Source organism: Hemicordylus capensis, chromosome 1 (genome assembly GCF_027244095.1).
Source record: "Hemicordylus capensis ecotype Gifberg chromosome 1, rHemCap1.1.pri, whole genome shotgun sequence".
Lineage (NCBI taxonomy): Eukaryota > Metazoa > Chordata > Lepidosauria > Squamata > Cordylidae > Hemicordylus > Hemicordylus capensis.
This window is the reverse complement of record NC_069657.1, coordinates 141870648-141897460: the sequence shown is the minus strand read 5'-3', so window position 1 is coordinate 141897460 and position 26813 is coordinate 141870648. Positions and strand designations below refer to the sequence as shown.

The 26813-nt window shown below is 43.0% G+C and overlaps 1 long non-coding RNA gene across 2 annotated transcripts; it reads right to left on the bottom strand.

Annotated features, from left to right (window-relative positions):
* Nucleotides 1–4235: 4235 nt before the first annotated feature.
* On the bottom strand, nt 4236–12906 carry LOC128339451 (uncharacterized). 2 transcript variants are annotated; one of them, XR_008313040.1, is made up of 4 exons: nt 9576–12906; nt 9324–9417; nt 9076–9242; nt 4236–5017 (listed from the first exon to the last, which is right to left on the bottom strand). It is a non-coding gene; the product is annotated as an uncharacterized LOC128339451 (long non-coding RNA). The 2 variants fall into 2 exon arrangements; XR_008313039.1 differs by having other exon boundaries at nt 9324–12901.
* Nucleotides 12907–26813: the final 13907 nt, after the last annotated feature.

Sequence of the window (26813 nt, the reverse complement as noted above, 5' to 3'; positions counted from 1 at the left end):
ATTTAGTGTTTAGTCATACAAGGATCTCCATGTATTTTCTCTAAACAGCTGCAATATCCAAACCATCCTCTGCTACCTACTCTGTAACTGGAGTGTGTGCTCATTCCTTAGTGCTCTGCTGTTTTACCTATTGTGGGTAAAAATCAACAACCTCTAACAGATTGTCCATCAGGCTGACCAAGTCAGTCTGCAACCCATAGCCTGCCCGAAAGGCAGTTTGAAATGGGTGTAGATAATTAGTTCCCTCCCAGTGAATAGAGCTTGCTTGCCTCCCTTTTGGTTTTTGCCAGTCATATATTTTAGTGTGTTTCAAAACAGTTTTACAGGGACTGAATTATAGAAATCTCAAGATTTATTAAGGTCAGACATTTATGGAAGTGAAATTATACAGGCAATGTGTAGGCTGGTTAAGAAATCATCTTTGTCTCAGGACAGTCATCTTAACCTTCCAGCTGAGGCTCATAAATTGTGGCAAAAATTCCACATATGCAAGGAGGAAGGAAGGTTCATCAGGAAACATAGAGATACAGCACCCGATAAAGGGAGAAGTAAAATTACATTGCCCCAAAGTAATAATAGTAACAACAACAACAACAGACCCCCAGTGAAGCACTACCTTGGTGTGGTTGTAGGGCTTGTGTGCCCTGATGAAGGTGAGAGCTATGCCAGAGGTCCAACCATACTGGACAGGTCTCACCAGAGGAGCCAGACAAAGAGTGCCTCTCCCATCAACAATATGGTGAGACATAACTTTAATAAATCTATACCGGATCGGTCGTCGCCCGTGTCAACAAGGACCGCGCCAGATGCTATAGTCCCTGGACATCTGGTGGCATGTGGGCAACAGGACTCAGGATCTTCAGTTGAGTAACCAGGGCTGGAGACAGCAAAGTTACAGGAAGAAACATCGCTTAACCGAAAAAAAATATACGAAAAATGCCAACAAGGAAATAATGATCTGCTATTACAAGTCTAGTCCAACTAGAAGAGGTTATTTAAAAAGAATGTACCAAATTTGGAAAGAGAAGCATCCAGACACAGAAATAACAGAACAAAGGCTAGCAGACCAGAGAAGATTCATAACAAGAAATAAAGTATTCACAGGAGTTGAGCTGGAAGAACTGCAAAGAGCAACACAGGCTCAAGATATGGTTGAAGAATTATCACCAATTGAAGAAGTTGCTCAGGAGCAGGTGGAGGAGGTGTTGGAAATCGAGGATGCCACTGTTGCTGAACTGTTTCAAAATCAAAACCAGGCAGCCTCCCCTTTGCCTTCACCTCAAAAACCCAAATGCCATTTAACAGAAAAGCAACAAGAACTAAAGCAAAAAATAACTGATCACATGAACCAAACAACCACCAGGGTTCAACTTCCAGCTCTAATAACAGTTGCCAAGAAACAACTTGCTCAGGCATTAAAAGATGTCAATGCTGCACTTGCAGAAATAACAACCAATAATTTGCAAGAAACAAACCAACTAATGTACAGTGCAGCAACAATTACAACACAAGAGCTCGGATATAAGATCAGTGGACCTGTCAAAAAAGAAAGCAGTACATCACCTAAATGGAAGATTAGATTAGAAAATAAAATCTCCAGGTTTAGATCAGATGCTAGTAAATTGAAAGATATGAAAGACAAGAAGCTGAAGAATGCAAACACCAAACAGTATCTGATCCAAAAATACCACCTAGATTCAAGGAAAATTAGAGAAGTCCTGGAAATAATAAAGCAGCAAATAACAGCAAAGAAGATTAGCAGATATGAAGCCAGAATTACACAACACAGGCAGAATCGCCAATTCCAGTCAAATCAGAGACGTTTCTACCAAAGCATAGAAGGAGAAACTGCGAGAAACCTAGAAACACCAAATAAAGAAGAAACAGTGCAATTCTGGCGGGAATTATGGGACAATCCAATAGATTACAATAAAAAAGCAGGCTGGATGAAAGAGGTCAAAAAATGTAACCAACAAATGCAAGATCTAATAATAACACCAGAATTAATAAGTGAAACAGCAAAGAAAATTAAAAATTGGACTGCGCCAGGTGACGATGAACTGCATGGTTTTTGGCTTAAACACCTAACAAGCCTTCATAAACAACTATCAAAACAGTTCAATCACATTATGAAAGGCGGTGATATTGAACAATGGCTAACAACTGGGAAAACTCATCTCATCATGAAAGACCCAGCAAAAGGTGCAGTTCCAAGTAATTACAGACCGATAACCTGCCTGCCAACCATGTTCAAATTATTAACTGGAATAATAGCAGATGAAGTGATGCAACACTTATTAACTAACAAACAGCTTCCAGTTGAACAGAAAGGAAATTGCCCGAACACCAGAGGCACAAAAGACCAGCTGCTGATTGACAAAATGATTTTAGAAAACTGCAAGAGAAGAAAAACCAACCTAAGTGTTGCATGGATTGACTACAAGAAAGCCTTCGATTCATTGCCTCACACGTGGATACTAAAATGTTTAGAAACAACTGGTGTCAGCAAAAACATTCAGATATTTATTTAAAAAGCAATGAGCATGTGGAGTACACAGTTAACAATCAATGGCGAGGCACTAGGACAGGTTAGCATTAGAAGAGGCATTTTCCAAGGGGACTCACTATCCCCTCTGTTGTTTGTAATCGCCATGACCCCACTTTCACAAATACTAAACAAAACAGGCCTCGGATACCAAACATCTAAAACATCAAGTAAAATCAACCATCTGCTGTACATGGACGATCTGAAGTTGCATGGAAAGTCCCAGTCAGAAATCGAATCACTGCTAAACACTCTCCGTATATTCAGTAGCGATATAGCAATGGAGTTTGGACTAGACAAGTGTGCTGCATTAATAATGAAAAGAGGAAAAATAAGAAAAACAGAAGGAATAGAACTGCCCAATGGAAGCAAGATCAAGAACCTGGAAGAGAAAGAACCTTACAAATACTGGGGCATTCTCCAGGCTGATAACATTGCACACACTGAAGTTAAAAGAAAAATTGGAAGTGAATATATCAGGAGAGTTAGAAAAATCCTCAAGTCCAAACTCAATGGCGGGAACACCATACAAGCCATAAACACCTGGGCTATACCTGTTATCAGATACACTGCAGGAATGATAGACCCCGCAGTGATGTAGATAGGCTATACCTCTCTCGCAGCTCAGGTGGAAGAGGAATGCTGCAAGCCCATCAAACAGTAGAGGAGGAGAAAAGTGGCCTTGAAGAATATATCAAGGACAGTGAAGAAGATGCACTTCAGATGGTCAATAATGAGAAACTATTCAACACCAATGAAACAAAACAGGCCTACAAGAAAGAACAAGTCAAGAACCGAGCAGAAAAATGGAGAAATAAGCCCCTGCATGGTCAATATTTGCACAATATAAGTGGAAAATCAGACATCACCAAGACCTGGCAATGGCTTAAGAATGGCAACTTGAAGAAAGAAACAGAGGGTTTAATACTGGCTGCACAAGAACAGGCACTAAGAACAAATGCAATAAGAGCAAAAGTCAAAAAATCCACCACAAACAGCAAGTGCCGCCTTTGTAAAGAAGCAGATGAAACCGTGGACCACCTAATCAGCTGTTGTAAAAAAATCGCACAGACTGACTACAAACAAAGGCATGACAAGGTAGCAGATGATACACTGGAACATCTGCAAAAAATACAAGCTACCTGTAGCCAAAAATTGGTGGGACCATAAAATTGAAAAAGTTGTTGAAAATGAAGATGTAAAAATATTATGGGACTTCCGACTACAAACAGACAAACATCTGCCACACAATACACCAGATATAACTGTAGTCGAGAAGAAAGAAAAACAAGTTAAAATAATCGACATAGCAATACCAGGGGATAGCAGAATAGAAGAAAAAGAAATAGAAAAAATCACCAAATACAAAGATCTACAAATTGAAATTGAAAGGCTGTGGCAGAAAAAGACCAAAATAATCCCAGTGGTAATTGGCGCCCTGGGTGCAGTTCCAAAAGACCTTGAAGAGCACCTCAACACCATAGGGGCCACAGAAATCACCATCAGCCAATTAAAAAAAGCAGCTTTCCTGGGAACAGCCTATATTCTGTGACGATATCTATAACAACTGACAATAAAATTCAGCCATCCCAGGTCCTTGGGAAGGACTCGATGTCTGAATAAAACAAACCAGTCAATGACACCGGTCTGACTGTGTAAACAAGCAATAATAACAGAAATCACCACCAGCCAATTACAAAAAGCAGCTTTACTGGGAACAGCCTATATTTTGCGACGATATATATAATAACCAACAGTATTGATGATAAAATTCTGGCATCCCAGGTCCTTGGGAAGGACTCGATGTCTGGATAAAACAAACCAGTCAATAACACCTGTCTGACTGTGTAAACAAGAAATAATAATAATAATTCGATTTCTATACCGCCCTTCCAAAAATGGCTCAGGGCGGTTTACAAAGAGAAATAACAAATAAGATGGCTCCCTGTCCCCAAAGGGCTCACATTCTAAAAAGAAACATAAGACACACACCAGCAACAGTCACTGGAAGTACTGTGCTGGGGGTGGATAGGGCCAGTTACTCTCCCCCTGCTAAATAAAGAGACTCACCACGGTAAAAGGTGCCTCTTTGCCCAGTTAGCAGGGGACATCTATCTATCTATCTATTAGTATCTATCTATGTTGGTATCTATCTATCTATCTATCTATCTATCTATCTACCTAACATGTTTCTATACCGCCCAAACTCATGTCTCTGGGCGGTTTACAACAGAAAAAGTTAAAACATTAATTAAAACAAAAGAAATGGTAGCAGAAAAGATTGACACATTACAATTTAAAAATTTAAAAAATATTGTAAAACAATATTAAAACTATTAAAACACTATTTAATTAAAAGCCTGGGTGAACAAATGTGTCTTTAAAGACTTCTTCTTCTTCTTCTTCTTCTTCTTCTTCTTCTTTGTATTGTAAGGTTATCATAATACTTCTGGTCATTTTGGAAGTAAAAAACTGAATGAAATATAAGACAAATATATTATTTTTAGTATTTTGGTAGATCTAAACTGAGATGCAGAAAACTGGTGTAATAATGAAGATCTGCATCTGCCATCTGGTCTTTGCTAATATTTACAACCACTCCACTGCAGGGGCACTGATGCTAGGCAGGGCAGGTGATGGGCAGGGCCCTGTGTGGGCAGTGCATTTTGGATAATTGGGTAAGCTAACTAACCTTTCTTTCCCCGCCTTCATCGTGAAATAAACATGAAAGCAACAAAGATGGCGGAGTTATCGAATGTCAATTTGATTATATTGGGAGATTTTAATGGAGTTGTTTCAATACCTTTGGATAGAAAATACGACATTTCGGATAGGAACTCACAAGGTAAACTTCCTAAAGTATTCTTTGACTTAGTAGACCACATGAATCTTTATGATTTGTGGAGAATTAAAAATGCCAGTGCAAAAGAATATACTTACTTCTCTGAAAGATATCAATCACATTCAAGGATAGATATGGTTTGGACATCCAAAGCTATTACACCATGTATGGAAAGGATGGATATTTTACCTAGGACTTTTTCAGATCATAACCCAATTTGTTTTATATGGAAGAAGAAAAGAACGACTTCATTTCATTGGAGATTGAATGAATACCTCTTGAAAAAACCAGATGTTGTGGAGAAAGCTAAAAAGAAATTAAAGGACTATTTTGAATTGAATTTAAATCAGGGAATGGACAATAAAACTGTTTGGGATGCAAGTAAAGCGGTTATGAGAGGTTTTTTTATACAACAAAATTCATATTTTAAAAAGCAAAGAGGATTGAAAAAAGAGATATTATTGATGCAGATCTCCAAAAAGGAAAGGGAATTATTATGGGCCAAAGATAAGAAGACGGCCACACAAGCTATTAAAATGCTGCAACCACTTTCTATGTTGACAGCGAATGAACTAGAACGGAATTTGAAATATGTTAAGCAAAGGACATTTGAGTTCACAAACAAACCAGGCAAGTTGTTAGCTTGGAAAATTAGATCTGAGAAGAAGAAAAATTACATATCCAAAATACTTACAAAAAATGGGCTCTCTTATGATGGAAAGGAAATAAGAGCGGAATTTTTAAAATATTATTCAGAACTATATAAAGGCAAAATAGTTGAAGATAAAAAAAATTGAGCAGTTTCTTAGGATCAAAAATATTCCAAAACTTACTAAGGAGCAAATAGAAACTATGAATGCTCCGATAACTGTTATGGAAATAAGAGAAGTAATAAATCAAGCCAAGCCCAACAAGGCCCCCGGGCCTGATGGACTGTCAGCTTTATACTATAAGTCATTTAAAGATCAAATTCTACAACCTCTTCAATGGACTATGAATGTTATCTTACAAAAAGGGATTATGCTGGATTCGTGGAAGTACGCAAATATTGCAGTAATCCCAAAACCAGACCAAGACTTAACGTTAGTTAAAAATTATAGACCAATTTCACTTTTAAATAATGATTACAAACTTTTTGCTGCCATTTTGGCAAGAAGAATGAAGGTTATATTGAGGCATTTTATTCATGAAGATCAAGCTGGATTTTTGCCAAAGAGACAATTGAGAGATAATGTCAGAACAGTCCTGAATGTACTGGAGTACTATGAAAAACATAATGATAAACAGATGGCGATGATTTTTTTGGATGCAGAGAAAGCTTTTGACAATATTTCGTGGCAATTTTTGTGGAGATTACTAGAGGTAATGACTGCTGGCAATAATTTTATTAGGGCACTTAAGACAATTTATTCGGAGCAATATGCTAAGATTATAGTAAATTGGGAATTATCAGACAAGTGTGTAATACAAAGAGGGACTAGACAAGGATGTCCACTTTCCCCATTGCTTTTTATATTGGTTCTAGAAGTGCTTTGTAGAACTATCAGAGAAGATGATAAATTACATGGTCCCAAAATTGGGAAACAGGATTATAAGCTGAGAGCCTTTGCAGATGATGTTGTGCTGTTTCTAGAGAATCCAATGGATAAGATTGAAAGACTCTTGGATAAAATACAACAATTTGGTCAGCTGGCTGGATTCTATATAAATAAGACCAAGACTAAGGTTTTAACTAAAAATATGGATCAGAAAGCTAATGACAGATTCTCTGAAATAAGTGAGTTGAAAGTGGAGAAGAAAGTTAAATATTTGGGGGTCTGGTTATCAAATAACAACTCCTTGTTGTTTATAAATAATTATGTCAAAATATGGAACTCAGTGAAAATTGATCTACAAAGATGGTCTAAAATGAATTTGTCTTTAATGGGAAGAATTTCAGTGGTGAAAATGAATGTCTTGCCTAAAATGTTGTTTTTCTTTCAGACTATTCCCATAATTAACACTTTAACTTGTTTTAAGCAATGGCAGAAGGACATAACTAAGTTTGTTTGGCAGGGGAAAAGACCAAGAATTAATTTTAAGAATCTAACAGATGCAAAGGAAAGAGGTGGTCTTACCTTGCCAGACTTAAGGTTATATTTTGATGCTGTTTGTTTGACATGGTTAAAAGAATGGATAACGCTAAGAAACCCTAGAATTCTTGATTTGGAAGGATTTGACAGAAGGTTTGGATGGCATGCGTATTTGTGGTATGAAAAAAGTAAAATACATAAAGATTTTTTGAACCACTATGTGAGAAGGAGTTTAATGAGGGTGTGGTTAAAATACAAAAATTGGTTTGAACCTAAAACTCCGTTATGGGTATCTCCGATTGAAGCCTTATCACGTAAAGAAGTAAATATGCAAATGTGTTGGGGTACCCAAAGGGATTTGTTACATTTTCAGGAAAAGGATTGTAAGTCAAAAAGCTTAACTGAAATACAAGATTTGGTTAGAGATTGGTTTCACTATTATCAGTTAAATGAGATGTATAAGAAAGACCTTAGTTGGATTTGAGGACCAGACTTCAAATTTTGAGAAGGAATTATGTCAAAATGATGAAAAATTAGTTTCTAAAATGTATAAACTGTTGCTTTTGGAGGAGACAAGAGAGGAAGTGGTTAAAACGACTATGATAAAGTGGGCTCAAGATGTGGGGCGTAATATAGAAATGGCAGCCTGGGAAAAGTTATGGAAAAATGATTTAAAATTTACTGCATGTTATGCTATAAAAGAAAACTATTATAAAATGATGTATAGATGGTATCTGACACCAAAAAAATTGGCATTAATGTATAAAAATGTTTCAAACAAATGCTGGAAGTGTGGACATTTTGAAGGCACATTCTTTCATATGTGGTGGACCTGTGGGAAGGCTAAAGCCTATTGAGATATGATATATAATGAATTAAAGACAATATTTAAAATGACATTTCCTAAGAAGCCAGAATCCTTCCTGCTGGGAATAACACAAGGTGCAATTTCTACAACTAATTTAACATTTTTATGTATGCCTCTACGGCGGCCAGAATTATATATGCACAGAAATGCAAGACCAGTGAACTGTCTTCAAAAGAAGACTGGCTGATAAAAATTTTGGAATATGCGGAGAGGGCAAAACTTACAGCACTATTAAGAGATCAAAACTTGGAATGTTTTAAAGAAGATTGGAAACCATTTTTGTTGTATCTAAAGAATTATTTTCCTACTATGGACTTGACAGCAGGGTTTGAAATTTAGTAAAAATTGCAGGTTGGTTAGATTAATTATGTTTGTAAGGGTTTGAACTTATGTTTTGAATTATTATTATAGCAAGGGTAAATTTTATAGTTGATGATTCACGAAGAGATGTGAACGGGAAGTCCACCTTTTTTTGTGTGTATTTGTAATGAATGATAATATTACGGTTGTTAAAATTAATGAAAATTGAATTTGAAAAAAAATATATTTACAACCACTCCACTGCAGGGGCACTGATGCTAGGCAGGGCAGGTGATGGGCAGGGCCCTGTGTGGGCAGTACATTTTGGATAATTGGGTAAGCTAACTAACCTTTCTTTCCCCGCCTTCCTCGTGAAAGAAACATGAAAGCAACTTAAGCAGTGCAGACAGTACAGGGATTTCTGCCACTACACTGCACTGTTTCTTACCATGGCTCTTGAAGGATTGCTCTTGCTCCTGTACTCGTTGGAATAGTGAGGCTTCCATGGTTCCTGAAGGGCTGCCTGCTCGCTCTTGCTCTGGGAGGGAAACTGTGGCCTATGCTTCCCCCCAATCGCCACCCCATCCCTCCATTGATTTGTTCTTTTCTTATGGCCTGAAAGGAAAAAAATACAAAAGGCAGTCAAGCAGTGCATTTCAGTCTTCACCCCTCAGACTCCACTGCATTGTTACTTACTCTGGCTTCTGAAGAGAGTTGCCCTTGCTGCTGTCCCGACAGGAAAAGTGTGTCCTCTGTGGCTCTTGAAGAACTGCTGGCTCTGGTTGCTGTGCTGGAAAAGAAAAATGAGAAAAACAAGGTCAGCCATGCAGTGCATTGCAATCAGGGGCGTAACTATAATAGGGCAAGGGGAGACAGTTGTCTGGGGGCCCACTGCCTTGGGGGGCCCCCCAGAGGCAAGTCACATGACTGACTCCCCCAGCCACTCACCCGCCTGGGCTTCTTTCAGTTGTATTCATCCTCCGAAATTGATGCGAGTGTTAAGACCTGGAGCTACCAGAACAGTATGTCTTTCTTTAGTACCATTAAATGACTTGCATCGTCCACAATTTACAAAACTGCTTTTTGTTACCACCATTCAGCCTCATTTAAGATTTCTTTAATTCATGAGCTGAGCTTCGGTGGGGGGTGTTGTGGCATTTTTAAACCTTGTCTCTGGGCCCACTCCAACCTTGCTATGCCCCTGGTGAGGAGGGGTGGGCAGTGCTGCATGGAGACGAAGCGGGCAGAAGCAGAGGCAGGCAAGGAAGTGCAAGAGGCAATAGCTAAGTGGGTCAATTCTGAGTGGCTGGGTGAATTCCCAACTGGGCTTCCTGGCCAGCTCCCAGAGCTGTCGCATGGTGCAGTAGTGGGCAGGACGGCTGCCTGTGGGCGGGTCACCCTGGAAGCCCTGGAGGGTGTAATAAAATGAGGCTTTGATCAACTTAAATTTGGACCTTAGGTCTGATGGTCCCCACACCACTCAAGGTGCCAGAAGACCTTCATGAAGATGGCCTCAGAGGGGAGGCAGGAGCTGCCCATGAACTGAGCAGCATGGTTCCTCTGTCTGAGCAGGAGTGAAAGCATGCGCTCCAACTCCTTGAAAAGCCAATATTGCCCCTTCCTGGCTGCCATATTCGTGAGGAGGTGGTGCACTTGCACAAAGAGCTCCCAGAAAGGTGGTGCTCTTGCGCAAGGAGACTCCCTGCACAAGGTGGACTACAGCTAGAACTATATTCCGCTCTGCTCGGGCTCCTTGGAGGAAGAGCAGGATATACATGTAATAATAATAATAATAATTAATAATATAACCCCCAGTGAGGCACTACCTTGGCGTGGTTGTGGGGCTTGTGTGCTCTGAGGAAGGTGAGAGCTATGCTAGAGGTCCAACCATACTGGACAGGTCTCACCAGAGGAGCCAGACAAAGAGGGCCTCTCCCATCAACAATATGAGGAGACGTAACTTTAATAAATCTATACCGGATCGGTTGTCGCCCAGGTCAACAAAGACCGCGCCAGGTGCTGGAGTCCCTGGACATCTGGTGACAAGTGGGCAACAGGACTCAGGATCTTCAGTTGAGCAACCAGGGCTGGAGACAGCAGGGTTACTGGAAGAAATGTCGCTTAACCGAAAAATATATACGAAAAATGCCAACAAGGAAATAATGATCTGCTATTACAAGTCTAGTCCAACTAGAAGAGGTTATTTAAAAAGAATGTACCAAATTTGGAAAGAGAAGCATCCAGATACAGAAATAACAGAACAAAGGCTAGCAGACCAGAGACGATTCATAACAAGAAATAAAGTATTCACAGGAGTTGAGCTGGAAGAACTGCAAAGAGCAACACAGGCTCAAGATATGGAAGAAGAATTACCACCAATTGAAGAACTTGCTCAGACGCAGGTGGTGGAGGTGTTGGAAATAGAGGATGCCACTGTTGCTGAACTGTTTCAAAATCAAAACCAGGCAGCCTCCCCTTTTCCTTCACCCCAAAAACCCGAATGCCATTTAACAGAAAAGCAACAAGAACTAAAGCAAATAATAACTGAGCACATGAACCAAACAACCACCAGGGTTCGACTTCCAGCTCTAAAAACAGTTGCCAAAAACAACTTGCTCAGGCATTAAAAGATGTCAATGCTGCACTTGCAGAAATAACAACCAATAATTTGCAAGAAACAAACCAACTAATGTACAGTGCAGCAACAATTACAACACAAGAGCTCAGATATAAGATCAGTGGACCTGTCAAAAAAGAAAGCAGTACATCACCTAAATGGAAGATTAGATTAGAAAATAAAACCTCCAGGCTTAGATCAGATGCTAGTAAATTGAAAGATATGAAAGACAAGAAGCTGAAGAATGCAAACACCAAACAGTATCTGATCCAAAAATACCACCTAGATTCAAGGAAAATTAGAGAAGTCCTGGAAATAATAAAGCAGCAAATAACAGCAGTGTCAAAGAAGATTAGCAGATATGAAGCCAGAATTACACAACACTGGCAGAATCGCCAATTCCAGTCAAATCAGAGACGTTTCTACCAAAGCATAGAAGGAGAAACTGCGAGAAACCTAGAAACACCAAATAAAGAAGAAACAGTGCAATTCTGGCGGGAATTATGGGACAATCCAATAGATTACAATAAAAAAGCAGGCTGGATGAAAGAGGTCAAAAAATGTAACCAACAAATGCAAGAACTAATAATAACACCAGAATTAATAAGTGAAACAGCAAAGAAAATTAAAAATTGGACTGCGCCAGGCGACGATGAACTGCACGGTTTTTGGCTTAAAAACCTAACAAGCCTTCATAAACAACTATCAAAACAGTTCAATCACATTTTGCAAGGAGGTGATATTGAACAATGGCTAACAACTGGGAAAACTCATCTCATCATGAAAGACCCAGCAAAAGGTGCAGTTCCAAGTAATTACAGACCGATAACCTGCCTGCTAACCATGTTCAAATTATTAACTGGAATAATAGCAGATGAAGTGATGCAACACTTATTAACTAACAAACAGCTTCCAGTTGAACAGAAAGGAAATTGCCCGAACACCAGAGGCACAAAAGACCAGCTGCTGATTGACAAAATGATTTTAGAAAACTGCAAGAGAAGAAAAACCAATCTAAGTGTTGCATGGATTGACTACAAGAAAGCCTTCAATTCATTGCCTCACACATGGATACTAAAATGTTTAGAAACAACTGGTGTCAGCAAAAACATCCAGATATTTATAAAAAAAAGCAATGAGCATGTGGAGTACACAGTTAACAATCAATGGAGAGACATTTGGACAGGTTAGCATTAGAAGAGGCATTTTACAAGGTGACTCACTATCCCCTCTGTTGTTTGTAATCGCCATGACCCCACTTTCACAAATACTAAAAACAGGCCTGGGATACCAAACATCTAAAACATCAAGTAAAATCAACCATCTGCTGTACATGGACGATCTGAAGTTGTATGGAAAGTCCCAGTCAGAAATCGAATCACTGCTAAACACTGTCCGTATATTCAGTATACAATGGAGTTTGGACTAGACAAGTGTGCTGCATTAATAATAAAAAGAGGAAAAATAAGAAAAACAGAAGGAATAGAACTGCCCAATGGAAGCAAGATCAAGAACCTGGAAGAGAAAGAACCTTACAAATACTGGGGCATTCTCCAGGCTGATAACATTGCACACACTGAAGTTAAAAGAAAAATTGGAAGTGAATATATCAGGAGAGTTAGAAAAATCCACAAGTTCAAACTCAATGGCGGGAACACCATACAAGCCATAAACACCTGGGCTATACCTGTTATCAGATACACTGCAGGAATAATAGATGGACCCAGGCAGAGCTAGAGACGCTAGATCGTAAGACCAGGAAAATCATGACCATCAATCATGCTCTGCACCCCCGCAGTGATGTCGATAGGCTATACCTCCCTCGCAGCTCAGGTGGAAGAGGAATGCTGCGTCCATCAAACTGTAGAGGAGGAGAAAAGAGGCCTTGAAGAATATATCAAGGACAGTGAAGAAGATGCACTTCAAATGGTCAAGAACGAGAAACTATTCAACACCAATGAAAGAAAGCAGGCCTACAAGAAAGAACAAGTCAAGAACCAAGCAGAAAAATGGAAAAAGAAGCCCTGCATGGTCAATATTTGCACAATATAAGTGGAAAATCAGACATCACCAAGACCTGGCAATGGCTTAAGAATGGTTACTTGAAGAAAGAAACAGAGGGTTTAATACTGGCTGCGCAAGAACAGGCACTAAGAACAAATGCAATAAGAGCAAAAGTCGAAAAATCCACAACAAACAGCAAGTGCCACCTTTGTAAAGAAGCAGATGAAACAGTGGACCACCAAATCAGCTGTTGTCTGCCCATCCAGATTAGATCTTGCTGCAGATAGCATGCTCGCTGACTGTAGGATCTGCTTTCTTCCATAGAGCCTGAGCACATTAATGAGTTACTGCCAATCTGGTGAATGTATGGCCCATGATTTATTTGCTTTCACACCTCTACACTATGTGACTGTGGCAGCTGGAACAGATCCAAAGGTGACGCATGTGGAACCTTAGGCGTCGCTTGCATCGTAGAAGAATCCTGCAGGCTTGTCAAAGTCTTAGGAATTGGTGACTACTGCTGCTGAAAGGCCTGATGGAATCAGGAAGTGTTCATCCATGCATGAACAGGAGACACATCTTGGAATTGTGGTTCTCCCATGTTAGATGCCACTGCAGACATTGGGTTTTCCCAAGATACTGGGAGGAAACTGTGATTGGGGGCATCTGGTCCAATGAGTAATGGATGCGGAATTTCTGCATGACACAGGCAACCTTGGAGGAAATAGCAGAGGCACTTCGCCCTGATCTGGAGAGGAGAATGACCAGGATGTGAGAGCCCATCCCTGTTTCATGTAGCCATTGCTATCTGGTGGCTGGCCAATGCGGACATCTACAGAGAAATATCAGAACAATTCAGACTTGGTGTTTCCACCATGGCTGACATAGTGCTGGAAGTATGTCTTGCCATGGAGAAGGTACTTCTTTGAAAAGTTGTTTGCCGCAGCAGGACACCAGAAAGGTAAGCAGCAGCAGCAACTCTTGATTAAGAGGGAGGGGCTCCCTCTTCTCCTCCAGCACAAGCAATGTCACAGTCAGGCTAACTCAGTCTTGTTTAGAAGCTCAGAGGAAAGGGAGCACCCTTGCTGATATTGCATTAGAAGGTAGAGCGATTGAGAGTGGGCAGTTATGCTACCTAGAATGTACTCAATGTTTCCATGGGTTGTGGGGGGGGGGCTTGTCCCCCAGGCTATGGACAGAATTTTAGAGATGGGGTACCCACATTGTGTAGGAGCAATAGACGGTTCTCACCTTGAAATCCAGGAGCCCTGTGGCTGAGATACGGAGTACACTGATTGCAACAAGTACTGTTCTGTGCTCCTGCAAGGTATGGCAGACTACATTGGGAAATTCACAGATTCAGAAGTTGGCTGGAGTGAGAAAACACATGATTCATTCATATTCAGTAACTCCAAGATCTTCAACACCATGCAAGCAAAGATTTTTTTGCTAGGGCATCCGATGATGACCCTCTGGGGAATTCAGATCCAACCATACTTGACAGCAGAGCATACCCCATTCTGCCATGGCTAATGAAAGCCTATGGTAGCAACCCAAACAGGAGGCAGGCAAGGTACAAGATTTTCAAGTGCTGCAAGAATGTTGTTGAGCTTTTGGAAGACTGAAAACAAGATGGACGTGTTTCCTCTCACCACTCAGGAGGACCTCCTTTTCCTCAGGAGGAAAATGTAGTCCCCATCGTGATGAGCTGTGTAATACTTCACAACATATGTGAGGAGAAGGGGCACAAAATATCACTGGATGAGCAGGGGGAGGAAGAGGGACACTCCTGAAGTCCAGGCAGGAAGAACAACCACTGATTATAGATCATGTTTGTGAGGAGGGGTAGGCAGTGCTGCCTGGAGACAAGACGGGCAGAAGCAAAGGCGGGCAAGGAAGTGCAAGAGGCAATAGCTAAGTGGGTCAATTCCGAGTGGCTGGGGTGAGTTGCAGATGAGTGGATATTAGCACTTTGGGCGCAGGGCAGGCTGGTTAGAAATTTGTTCTTACAGCACCTGCCAAATATGTCTCCGATTTCCCCAGATGTATTAGTCCTATATCTACTCTGCTTCATGTCATCTCTAGCCTTGAATGTGTTTCAGTTCATGAGATACATCTGATCTGCCCCACTCTCTGGCAGAGGATGATGCTGTTTCTATGTTGGTCAAACAATTTATTGTGTCACATTAACTGCTCTCTGCCATATCCCCTATAGGCACCTGTAAAGCAGCTATGAGAATTAAAAAGACAACCAACAACTCAGCTTCACTGCTAGCAAGGTCTTACATACACACACACACACGCCCATGTATCCCTAAGAATGTGTAGGGTGTCGACCTTAGCTTTTCCAAAACTATCCACGGAACCCCACCCCCCTCCCTCTGTCCCCCCAGCCCACAGCCCAGTGTGTGTGTATAGTCTATTATGTGGCTTCTGCTTGTGGTCAGTGTAGTGGGTGGTGTGAGGGTGCTGTTCTGTGGGGCCGTGGCCATATTTCCGAAGCAACCAGCCAACGTGTGTTCAGACCTGTCATTTACTTCCGCTCATGTGCAGAACATTTCCATGGAAACGGGCACGTCCAATTAGCATATGGAATCCTGATTTGTATCGCGAGTATTTCTTTGAATTTTTGCCTCTTTTAACTGCATTCTCTTTGAACATACACACAGGGTATGTAGGAGGAGCTGAAGAAAGAAATGCCTCTGTAACTTCCATCATCAGTAATGCAATGGGAAAAATGTCTCTGTAGATTCCCTTTGGAGTAACAACATTTAAATTTATTGTGAGCCTAAAGAAGAGCTGCTCAATGCCTGATTTAGATGTGAAATTCTCATTTCTGGCTATTCGTCCTTTGCCATTAGATTTCTCACAGCAGGCCTGCCAGGTAGGCCAGTAGGGGTGGACCAGCATGCTTTTAGTAGAATTTCCATTTACTGCTGCAAAATCTCTTCTCTGACCTAATTAATCTAGTATCTCCTTCAAAGTTAGAAAAGAGAGCAGAAGACATCTTGCTGAGCATTAAAAGGTAAAGTGTACCGCCAAGTCAATTTCGACTCCTGGCGCCCACAGAGCTCTGTGGTTTTCTTTGGTAGAATACAGGAAGGGTTTACCATTGCCTCCTCCCGTGCAGTATGAGATGATGCCTTTCAGCATCTTCTTATCTCACTGCTGCCCGATATAGTACCAGCAGGGATTCAAACTGGCCACCTTAACTTACTTAATATGCAAGCATTAGTAGTGGGGGCTGCTTGGAAAGGAACTTCAAGCAAAACTAATTCCTTTTTGCTCACAGCCACAATCAGTGAAAGGAAAGGGATGCAGTGGCATGTAATCTGCAGTAAGTGTTGCAGGGAGAAACACTTACTGGGGGATCTCTCAGCCCCAGTGTGGTAGTAAGGGCGAGAAACACAGTCTCCCATTTTACGTTCCTGAAGAGCTTGCCCACACACAATACTCCACACACAGTATTCACATGACACTCATGTGAGTGGGTGCTGTCCGAATGTTATTGTTATTATTTTATTTTTTACATCTCTATCCTGCTCTTCCTCCAAGGAGCCCAGACTGGTGTACATGGTTTAGGTTTATCCTCACAATCCTGTGAGGTAGGTTAGGCTGAGAGAGAAGTGACTGGCCCAGAGCCACCCAGCAAGTATCATGGCTGAATGGGGATTTGAACTCAGGTCTCCCTGGCCCTAGTCCAGCACTCTAACCACTACACCACACAGTAGCCATTCTGATCATAAATATTCCAATGCTGATCCTGCTGCCCCCCACAAATAAGCCTGGGTTGTAAACAAAACCAAAAGGGGGAGTGGCTGAGCCCCACACCCCCAACAATTATGTGGAAAAATTAAGAACCTGGCTGGACTGTATGTGGAGACCCTAATTAAACTTCAACAACAAACATGAAAGTCACTGGGTGACTCGGGGTCAGTCACAAATCTCTCCACCAAACCTACCACGCAGGGTTGTGAGGATCATCTACCCCATGTGCACTGCTCTGGGTTCCTTGATGGAAGAGTGGGATATCAATGTAGAGAAAAATAACAACCCTTTGTGACAAAATGGGGGTGATTCTAGGCTTTCCTGGGAGATGCTGCAAAACCATTTGCTGGGCCGAAAAAGAATCTATAAACGGCTTGCAGCTGCTGCTTCTTCTATGGACTTTGGCTGAATTTCCAGTCCCACCACTAGTCTATCAGAATGTGATCAGTCAGTGAGCGACATTGTGCAGAGGTTCATTTTATGAGCTTTCCCTCTGGAAAACACAAGCCCCTTCATTCTGCATGATTATTGTAACACTTTATTTCTAATAACTACCGTAGTGTTTAACATGACATCCGTCACCCAAAAGGGCTAAAAAAATCTGCAGAGGATGCAGAAGGCGGTCAGTAGCAATTATAGCAGTGAATGCTAAATCGAACCTCCCAGTTCAGAGGCAGTCTATCTCCGAGAACCAGCTGCTGGGTACAAACAGGGATAAAGGTGTTGCCTTCATGCCCGTCATAGCATCCTGTGCTGTGGTGGGCCACCCTGCTCATGAAGGAAGCTATGATGCCTGTGCTTCCATTCATTTCCACTATTGCATGGAGTTTTGTGGGAAGCATTTCATTTGCAAAGCATCCAATCTGCTGGCTGAAGCTGTTTTTAGATGAATAGAGTCAACAAACCTGTGCACACACAAGCAGGAAGCAGAGCTCTGCAAAGGGTGGAGTGGATGGGGCCCAATATAGAGGTGCATAGGGCTGGACTGGGGGTGGTGGAGTGTATGTGGGGAGGGCACCAGGTTTTGAGCAGATGGGTAATTAAAGGTGGGAGTTGGGGTGCACTGGGAATATGCCGTTTCCCTGTGGGCCAGTCCGAGACTGGAGGTGCAGGGAAACCCATCAAAATACACTGTATATACAATGCAGAGTATAGATATACAGCACAGCTTCATATGAGCCATCTAATGATGCAGTGGGAAAATGTCTTGACTCACAAGCCAGAGGCTGCTGGTTTGAATCCCCGCTGGTATGCTTCCCAGACTATGGCAAACACCTATATTGGGAAGCAGCGATATAGGAAGATGCTGAAAAGCATCATCTCATACTGCGCGGGAGGAGGCAATGGTAAACCCCTCCTGTATTCTACCAAAGACAACCACAGGGCTCTGTGGTCGCCAGGAGTCGACACCGACTCAACGGCACACTTTACCTTTACAGCTTCGTATGCTATTTGCTTAAATAAAATGTAGCTTATAGAAGAGATCAAACAGGGCTATTTGCTCCTGTGAAAGGTGTTTTAAAAAGCTATTTGAATTTGCTTCTGAGTTTACATGGGTAGGATTGGAGTGCGAAAAGTCAACAAAAACGTGTATATGTTATTGACACACATAAAGGTAAAGTTGTGCTATCGAATCAGTGTCAACTCCTGGCGACCACAGAGCTATGTGGTTTTCCTTGGTAGAATACAGGAGCGGTTTACCATTGCCTCCTCCCGCACAGTATGAGATGATGCCTTTCAGCATCTTCCTACATCACTGCTGCCCAATATAGGAGTTCCCCATATTCTGGGAAACATACCAGTGGGGATTTGAACCAGCAACCTCTTGCTCCCTAGGCAAGATATTTCCCTGCTATGCCATTAGGTGGTATTGACACATCTGCATATATTATTATTATTATTATGACACACATTCCTCCAAAGAGTTCAGGGTGGTGCACATGATATTCCTCCCCACTTTTATCCTCACAAAAATCCTGGGAGGCTGGTTTGGGGGATAGGAGAGAGCATCTCACCTAAACTCCCACAGCAAGTTTCCTGACCGAATGGGGAACCTAAGTCCCCCAGTCCTTGTCTGAGTACTATAATCACTGCAGCACACTGGTTCACAACTGTGTGGGTATTGATTGCAGGCGAAATCGGATGCAGGACTCCCCCAACTGGGTCCAGTTGTCCCCAAGTCACCCCCTTCCCCTCCTTTGCACCACATCCTGGATGATGCTGAATGGCCAATTTTCTGGGTATATTGTGCAGCAGATAAAACGCAGCTGCATTTCCCCCTTCAATGTGGCTTGCGAATTCTAATAGGAGCATTACAATTTAAATGCAGCATATAATGCATTAAGGAGATGGGTCGAAATGGCTGTCCCCTCCCCACAGGATTGCATAGATTTAATAAAAAGGGAGGATGTTGCATGCTGGCCCCATGGCTGCCCCCCACCCCAACTGTGATGAGACAGGGGTGACTCTATGCTTTCCTGGGATCAACAAGATCAGCAAGAGAGATTGCTCTGATCCAATTTTCGGAGCATGCCGCTCCTGCGAGGTAGGCTGCCACCAATTGAAGACTGATCTAAAGCCACTGACACTGGCTCAGACACAGCTTCATCAGGCAAAAACTGTCTGGCTTGGGACTTACAGGCACTGTACAGCCAGAGTCCACACAGCTCCCGTCAACAATATACAGAGAACAACTCAACAGTAGTGAATGACCTTACGAGGCACATGGGGAAGTGTTTTACAAGTAACCCTCCAGAACAAACTTGAAGAAAGGCACACACAAATTCAGAAGAAAAAACAAGAACCTTAACTAACAAACTAGTACCTGGTTTATCTTAGTCTAGCACACTAAGTGGGGAGGGGAAATAAGGTTTTGTTTTCCACAATGTCCACAGAGTTCTCCTGCAGCAAAGATGTCTGTAGCGTTCTCCTGCAGCTACAAAGATGTGAGGGGGGGAAATACTGGGGAAAAGCACCCCAAGAAGATCATCAGTCAGAACTGGCAGCCCTGCATTCAGTTCTCCCACTTATTGTCAACGAACCAGTTTGCATTGAAGCAGGAAGCAGAGCTGCGCAAAGCGGGGAGGGAGCTCAAGTAAGAGGTTTGGGATAACAATACACAAATGAATTAGCAACCCATAGGCTTCATTGAGTCAGGTTAGTCTACGAAATCAGTGGAGAACAAGTCAAAACAAGCAGTAGAACGCCACCTGCTGGAGAACATGTGGCAACTGCGCAGAGAAATTAACAAAAAGGAGGATCACACTACGCATGTGCCCTCTGAGGAAAAGGAAGGTGGGCCGGGCACACACGCCTCGCCCCCGCTTGAAAGCCATTGGAAAGCACCAAAGCAAGAATTGTGGATGAACAAAATAGGAAAACCCACAGGAAATGGAGGAAAACCCGATGTGTGTGCAAATGGCACCCGCAGGTGATGCTGCAATTCCACATTGAACTGCAGGTTGCTTACCTGTAACTGTAATTCTTCTGGTGGTCCTCTGTCCAGTCACACAGATGGGCTTCACGCCTGTGGGAAGAACAGTCCAGAACACCTATCAAGCTGATCTTTTGTCCTTTGATTGCCTCAGCTTGGCAGCTGGGCACCTCCCCACACACCTTGGTCACATGACCCTACTCCCTTCTCCTCAGTTCTGGAGTACGCCGAGAAGTAAGGCTCTGCAGAGGGGCAGGCTGGGAGGGTGTGTGACTAGACAGATGACCACCAGAAGAACTACAGTTACAAGTAAGCAACCTGCAGTTCTTCTAAGTGGTCTCTGTCCATCACACAAATGGGTGCATAGCAAGCTCCAGAATCAAGAAGGTGGGGCAGAGCCCTGGACATATACCAGGGCTACCCCAACAGTAGGAAGCAAACATGTCAGCGATAGCTGTGGCCATAGAAAAAAACCACAAACTTAAGTTGAAAAGCAACTCAACCTTTATTTGCTCAGAAAAGATAATAGACAACACCTTTTTTTTAAAAGGTAACACTTATAACCAGGATCAAATACAGATACAGAGCAGTGGAGTTAGGCAAACAGCGGCTGCAGGACAGCCCTGCCAAAACATGCATCGTGCCGAGCCCTAACATCCAAAGCGTAGCGCTTAACAAAAGTAGAGGGAGAAGACCACGTTGCGGCCTGATAGATTGCAGACAGTGGGACACCCCTATCAAAAGCCGTGAAGGCAGCTGTAGACCTGGTGGAATGAGCTTTTAGGGGGGCCGGCAGGGACCGCCTGGCGATTTCATAGGCCAGTTTAATAGTGTGCACAATCCACGAAGAGAGGTGTAAAACTGAAGGGGAGATGTAGAAGAATAAAAGGAAAGGGAAAATAGTAGGTCTGAGAACAACTAGACAGGTGGACAAAGATGCAGCTTCTCCGGTGGACGAAAAAGAACTGAGGTGCCCAGCTGCCAAGCTCAGGCAATCAAAGGAAAAAATATCAGCTTGATAGGTGTTCCGGACTGTTCTTCCCACAGGCGTGAAGCCCATCTGTGTGATAGACAGAGACTACTTAGAAGAACTGGCTTCGGTAACCGGATACCCCGAGCCCACACGGAGAGCTTTGAGTGCTGTCTGGGAAAGCTCCTAGATGCATTACAGAAAGGGCTGTTGCCCAGAATCTCCTCCGGAAGAGAGTGTGTGCATTCACAAGCCAAACTTACCCCTAAGTCCATTCGAGATCCTTGGGAGCACCCCACACACAAATCGGGCTTTGTCTTCCGAATTCTAGCTTATCTTGATGTATTTATGGGTTTTTTAAAAGCTGGTTTTAAGTGAGTTTTTCTGGAAATGCTGGAGCAAATAGGGAGAGGCACTGACATAGAATCAATAACATGATAAGAGGGATACAGTCTTTAGGAATACAGATATAGGCATTAGAAATCTCCCCCCCACACACACACCAATTGGCTAGAAGGGAAACACTGAAGAATGCAATGTGAACCTGCACCAAAATAAAACCCGAGGGGGAGAGGCTGCTTCCCTCAATGCCTCGAGTGTAATTTGAAGTGGCTTCAGTCAACATTTATCCCACAGCATGAAAGCATGTGCAAATAATTCCCTGGTTTGTTATTATTTAAGGATAAACAAGCAGTTCAAGGAGAGGCAGATGAACTTTAAGAACATGTGTAATATTGTGTAGTAGGTTAACAAGGGTGACAAGTACAAGAATGAAGGTTTTACTTTAAAAGTGTAATAATGATAAACACACACATGCATCCCTTAACAAGGTTACAGTGTTGGACTAGGAATGGGGATGCTCAAGCTCAAATACCCATTCGACCGTAAAACGCACAAGATTATTCTGGGCCTGCTCACTTATCCCTCAGTCTAACCTAATTCTTTGGGTTGTTGTGAGGATAAACATAATCATGTATGGCACTCTGGACTCCTCAGAGAAAGTGTGGAATATACATGTAAAAATGAATAAACTTGGGCTGTGCAATTAGATGAGCCATCGAGTCAATTCGGTTGAATCAGGGGTGATTCGGAATCCAAATTGAATCACCCTCACAATAGAGGGCCCGACTCAGCGTTGAGGAGAAACATCCCTGATTTTACCCAAATCGATCTGGGTGATTCAAATGCCATTTTGAGGCCCATTTTGCTGGAAAAACAGGTCTCAAAATGGTGCTGTTTTCTGGGGAGAGCTGATCTACCAATTGGGATTGGTGGGTAGACCAGCCCTTCACTCCAGACTTAGCGCATCTATACTTGTCCTCTAAGGTGGGCTGATGCACTAAGTTTGGAGCAGAGGGCTGATCTACCAATCCTAATTGGTAGATCAGCTCTGCCCAGAAAACCACCATTTTGAGGCCCATATTCTCAGCAAAGCAGGCCTCAAAATGGCATGTGAACCTTCTGTATCAATTTGGGTGATTCGGGGCTGATTTGTTGAAGCTGCCGGCCAAGCTGTCCATTTTCGACAAATCAATTTGGGGTGTCTGAGATTCGATTCAACCTTGAATCAAATTGCAGATTTTGATTCATGCATACCCCTAAAATAAACAAGCACTTTACTAAAACTATAATCGAACTGAATCCAAATTGAATCTGGAGTGATTCAGGGGGACAGATTCAGACACAAAACAAATTGGGTGAATCAATCTGGGCACAAATCGAATAAAAAAAACCGATTCGTGCACAGCCCTAGTTAGGACTGTTAAGAAAATTGCTTCTCTGAACTTGTGTTTTAATTTTAAAATAGATTGGTCAGCATGGAATATTACACTAGAACCAGGAGTCATCCCATGAAATTAATTACCAAGAAATTTAGGACCAACAAAAAGAAGTACTTTTTCACACAATGCATCGTCCACTTGTGGAATTCTTTGCCACAAGATGTGGTGACAGCCAACAATCTGGATGGCTTTAAGAGGGGTTTGGATAACTTCATGGAGGAGAGGTCTATCAATGGCTACTAGTCTGAGGGCTGTAGGCTACCTCCAGCCTCAGAGGCAGGCTGCCTCTGAATACTAGATGCAGGGGAGTAACAGCAGGAGAGAGGGCATGCCCTCTGCTGGGCCACTATTTGAAACAAGATGCTGGACTGGGTTGTCCTTGGGCCTGATCCAGCAGAGCCGTTCTTATGTTCTTATTATTTTTGTGCCATATTATTATTATTTGAATATTTTAATTATATATGTAGAAAAATATTTTAATTATATATGTAGAATTATATATATATATAATTACTGGAATATTTTAAACATGGCATATTTATTCCATGTTCCACTTTTCATCAAAAAAGTTTTCAAATATATATACATTCCTTGCTTAAGAGTGTGCTAGGTTTTAACCTATCAAGTGTGTTATTTACTAGTCAGTGAGGGCATCCTCACAACAGGTCATCTGGAGTGCCGGGAGCCCTCTGCTACTGGCTGCTCCAGACTTGCAGACCCCAGCTTTTCGAACTGACATATTACCAAGGTAGAACGAATCGTGGGCTTGTTCTACCTAGGCAGGCAATTGTCTGTGCAATCATTGAGGGGTAGCTGGGCTTCCCCCGGGCCCGCTGCCATTTTGGGCAGCGAGCGGGGGAACGAGTGTCCTCGCCGAGATGAGCAGCTGCTCTACCAAGCGCAGCCACGCCACTGCTGTCACAGGTCACCCTGGGATGTGGGAGGACTTCCTCCTTCCGATCCAAGCTCTGGACACTGTTGTGGCACTGTTTGTGTGGGCATGTGGCATGTCGGAGCCCAAGACAGCCACGGCTCATCTGCAGGGGAAGGCAGGCAAGGTCTTCAAGTTTGTTTGTTTCCTACAAACTCACATGTTATTTTAGCCCAATTCAGACCTACAAGTTAACTGGAGTTGAGCAGGACCGAGGTTTCGGTTCTTAACTCCAAATCGCACCGCAGACGTTCACCAAACTGTGGCCAGCCAAACTCCAGCTGAGGGAGAGGGGAGCCCCTCCCTGTTGCCTGTCTGCTGAGGCACATCCCCACCACCTCTATGATTGGTGTTTCGAATAGGCACAAAATCGTGGTTATAACTAGGGATGTGCACAGAACTGGCTGGGGCCGGTTCGACGGCGGGAGGGGGGTGGCTTTAAGGGCAGGGGTGGATGCACTTAACCCCAACCCCCGTGCTTCCTCCACCAACGTGCGAGTCCTTAAGAGCCTGTTGGGGTGGCAGCGTACCTCCCTGCCGCTCCATGCCACCATTTACCGGATGTACCCGAAAGCAGGAACTGCGACTGCATGCATCACTTGCTCACGTGCATGTCACACTCACACATGCGCACGCTGGGTGCGTGTGCATGATGTGTGCGACATGCATGCGCGCACGCAACACACGCAGTCACAGTTCCTACTTCCAGGTACATCCGGTAAACGGTGGCATGGGGCGGCAGGGAGGTACGTTGCCGCCACAATGGGCTCTTAAGGACTCATGCATCAGTGGGGGAAATGTGGCGGGGGCCTAAGTGCACCCACCCCCACCTTTAAAGCCATCCCACCTGCACCATCAAACCTTCGAGCCGGCGGGGGTTCGAACCGGTTCGAGTACATCCCTAGTTATAGCTGAGTCAGCATTCAAGTGTTACACTTAAGCGGCAAAACCTCAGTTGTTGGCGGCAAAACTTAGAGATAACCAAAGGTTCCAACCGGAGTTTGGCAAGGCAAACTGGAGTTAGCTTTTAGCCCTTAACCACAGTTTCACATGCCTGGGCATACTGCAATCACAACCTGGGCCAGCTATAACTTTGGTTATCCTGTATGCCTGGATTCAGCCATTATATGTAACTTGAATATATGTAACTTGAATTCATTCTGATTCATGGACTCTGAACCACTATATGTGTTTGTGTGTGTGTGTATATAGAGAGATAGATAGATAGATAGATAGCTGGTCTTAGAAATATGAGGACAAAATTCTCTGAATAAAGCTGAACGAGCTTTGCCTTTACTCTCTCTGCATCTGCCTTTTATAATGAAGGAACTCTGTGCTGTGAGTCAAGCATTCCAGGATCCTAGAGAACCTGCCCTGTCCTTTCTGGTGAGTACAAGTTCCTTCTTCAAGCCTTCCAGACAGGTTTGTGTGTGTGCTCCTCATCTGGATCAGGAGACAGAATGCCAACCTGCCACCTCTCTCTCACGCCAGAACGTGGGGAGGTGTACAGCTCCCACAATGGGTACTTTCAGCTCTGGTTTTGCCAAATGCACAGAGAAATCCAATTACATTATTCTTTACCGTTTATGGGCACACTGGGAAGCAGCAAGAGATGTGATGGCAAGTATAAAGGAGAAAGAAGCAACAAGGATCTTGTGTAAAGGGAGGCAATGCTGGGCCCCTATCCAAAGAACTGCAAGTTGCCCATGTGAGGGATCACCTAGAACAAGACCAAGTCCATCCATTTGAGTAATATGGCTGATAGTAGGAGTATGAGAGAGGCCAATGAGACTCAGAGCAGAGCTTCCTAGTCTACTTGCTTCCCTGGAATCAGATCTCTTCAGGGCTTTAAAGGCTCCACAAGTCTGCTGAGATCTCTTGCTCTGTGAGAGCAACATTACTAATAAAAGACAAGTTCGCACAATTTCCCTAGCATGCTGGCAGTCCTCATTGCCAAGCATGCAACAGAGCGTGGACAAATGCTGTGTGTGAGCCAGGTGATCCCTCACATGGGCAACTGCAGTTCCCATGATCACAGCTGCACTTTTTCCAGCTGCTGCAGCCCCTGGAATTGCTGCAGGCCTTGGCTGAAGTATGTGCATTCGTGGGAAGGCATTCCTGGGGGTCCAGAACTGCTCATATTGTGTGAACTGGTCTCAGAATATGAGCTTGCAGTGTCTTAATCTCCCCACACCCTTGATTTAGAGACGTCTGAGGTAAAATCTCACAACCACTTTGCCAATGGTGATGTGTTTAAAGTCTCTAAGACTTGAAATTTGAACCAGTGTATCCCCGTTCAGCTCTTGCCTCTGCCATGAACTTCCTAGGCAAACCATTACTTATTAGTATCCCCATCTCCAATATGCAGAGGTGATAATAGTATTGACCCACCTTACCACGTATAATTTTTTCTAAAGAGTTGTATTTCCAACATTGTTTGGAATGAATCACGTCTCGGAGTTGGTATAAATGGTCATATTAGATAGACTGACTACCGATATTCTCTGTATTTTGGTTTTGTACATCTCTTTGTGATCCATAGATCTGTTCCTTTCCTCATATCCTCTGCCCCCGGGGTGTCCTAAAAAAGATTTACTCTTTGTTGTAGCCGAAAAAGAGCTCATACTGTTCTCAGGGGTGGAGAGAGGCCAGCAGCAGCCCAGGTTCAGCCACTTCCGCCCC